A 2,963-nucleotide genomic window follows, 5' to 3' on the forward strand; every position below is an offset into this window, starting at 1 on the left:
TTACCCAGTAAATTTAATAAGTTTAGGTTGTTAAGGTTAATTTTGTTTTGTAATTAGATTATTTTAGATGAATTAGGTTTTCTAGTTTAAATTAATATATTTTTATCAATTAGATTCGCTAGGTTAGTTAAGTTAAATGACTTTTTGAATTAGTTTCACCCGATGAATTTAATAAGCTTAGGTTGTTAGGGTTAACATTGTATTGCAATTAGATTATTTTAGGTGAATTAGATTTATAGTTTAAATTAATATATTTTTATCAATTAAGTTCGTTAGGTTGGTTAAGTTAAATGACTTTTTAAATTAGGATGACAATTTGGCCTGATGGTTTGACCTCGTGATGAGTACTATTTTTAATTGGTAAAAATGCAATTTATTTTGAAGTTGTTAAACAATTGTGTTTACTAATTTTAAGTTCTCCATTGATAGATTTGCACTAGATAACAATACCTGTACATAGAAGTGTACTAATGTCATTAAGCTGATATACGACTACCTATGGCCGAGCTACAAAAAGATCCCTATTGAGACCAGAGAGCGATGATTTTATAAATGAGCGTAAAATCTCTACATATTCAAACTTGAGTTAGTTACTATCTTCTATTTCTTTTAATTATGTATTTAATTTTGATTAACTAGTGCTAAATATTTTCTTATGCAGAAGAAATTTATATGAAAGAAGACTCATGATATCATTATCAAAAAGATTTTTTACTATTGCATGGCTGTTAGACAGCTTCAGAAAATGCTTGAGGATGTATGTGAAAGGAGGACCACCTTAGTGGCTCTACCCGGACATTAAGAAGGCCTTCTACTTATATTGAGAGACTAATTAGGGGTTTAGACATCATCGAGTCACAAACATGACCAACAGGGCATCAGTCAGGTCGGCTAAGTATACTGGCAGGTCAATAACCTTCATGAAGACAAAGGTCTTGCTGGTATGTAAGTTGTTTTAGTATCTCAAGTTCATTTTATCTTTGATTTTTAAATTGATTATCACTTAATTTAACCTATTGTTTCAACGTGTGCAGTCTAAGTCGTTGGATTGTGAGGCAACAATAGTGGAGACCTTCAGGTGCACTCACACTTTTTGGAAGGAGAACAAGAAAAGATTTGCTTATTAACGACCTGCAGATTATTATGTGAGTAAACGTTGTGGTTTATTTCATAATATATATTCATTTTCAATTAATTGTCGTCTTAATCACTTTTGCATATAATATGATACATAGGAATCTTACATGCAAAATTTTGAGGCTGCAACCCATCAATTTCAGCAGAGTGGAGAGGACAACAACAACTCCGCTACTTCTGTTGTCAATCCTTATGCGTATGGCGTGAAACCGCATCCGAGGCATACAAGAATCGTGTTATGGATTGGAGTCATTCTTCGCCAGCAACCTCCGCACCTCCATCTTGAGGGCTTCGTCCCCCTTATCCACTAGCTTTGCCGATCTTGAGGACGTCGATTTGCGGGAGTATGTTCACAGCCTTAGTTAGAGCCTTTAGGACCAGGGTCACTAGCTGCATCGAGCTAAGGAGAGGTATAACAAGCTCCTTGTACGCATACCAGCAAGAGATGCTCGCGATGTAGAGACAGAATCTCTAAGGCAAGAACTTAGGTAAAAACTAGAGCAGATTTAGCAGATGTGACAATAAATGGTGATGTAGTATGAGCAGATGTCTATTGGTGGTAATGACACTATTAGAAGGAGCTTTTCATTCTCTGCATAAGAACCAAGACAAATAGAAAAATGATGACGATAATGACTAGTAGAACCAGTAGAATTTAGGATTTTGGTTTACTTTATTTGATAATATTATTAGTTTTTTTGTTTGATTTTTTTTATGTACATTTGTTATAACTTATTTATAGTTGTATACATTTGCTTAAAAATACTAATAGATTTTTATTAGTGGATAAAAACTGTATAAAATAACAATAACAATAATAATTAAACAAACTTGACCAAATACCGAATAAACGGCAAATTACATAATTCTTCACTCAAATTCTTTTGATATTACAATTGTCGGTTCCTAGTTTTCAAATATTACAGTTATCTCTCTGTTGTTTCCAAAATAATTTTTAAATTTTTCATAGTTACCCTTTCATCAAAATTGAAAAGTTAACTACCGTACCTCTCTCTCCTCAATAGCCTAATTAATTATCATTCAATCAAATTCATTCTTCAAGATGATTATATTATCAATTAGTGAATATGATAAATAGAAAAATAAACATAAAAAGAGCATCAACTATATATATAAAACATTTGCCATGCTCATATAAACGAAACATCATATACACAAAGTTACACATTTGAGCATGAAATCTTATTAAAAATATAATTATTCATATTGTCTTTTTCTTTTATCATTTTAATCTTAAGAATAGTTTCATGACAAATCTTGATCCTAATCCCTTGGGATATAGTTGGAAGAGTAGTTCTTGTGTAATTTTATTTAAAATGATTTTTCTTTACAATAAAAAATTGAGAATCTTAATTTCAGAGTTCAATTGGGGGAAGGATTAGTTTATTACATCCATTAATTAATATTCCCAAGCGATTGGTCATTTATAAATCTAAGTGTCAAGATCAAAATTACTTACAAAATAATTAGAATAACAAAGTTTTAAAAGCAAACAAAAACGACAAACAAAAGGAGTAGGTGGATTAAATTGATTGACTAAGCAACTGTTTAAATAATGTGAATAATGAACAAATATAAAACTAAAGGCTTTAAATTTTTAAGGAAAGACCAAATGAAATAAATATGAAGTTTGATTGCATTATCAACAACAAACCATTATCAGTTGAATTTCATAGATTAATAATCAATTTTGTTTTATCTCTTTCAAAATGTTTTCCATAGAAAAAATTAATAATAAAATAAAGCACACTCATACAGAAGTAAAGTAGTCCGACATTCACTACCAAAAACAAGAGCAAATCTGT

This window comes from Arachis ipaensis, chromosome B02, assembly GCF_000816755.2.
Source record: "Arachis ipaensis cultivar K30076 chromosome B02, Araip1.1, whole genome shotgun sequence".
In the NCBI taxonomy this organism is placed as follows: domain Eukaryota; kingdom Viridiplantae; phylum Streptophyta; class Magnoliopsida; order Fabales; family Fabaceae; genus Arachis; species Arachis ipaensis.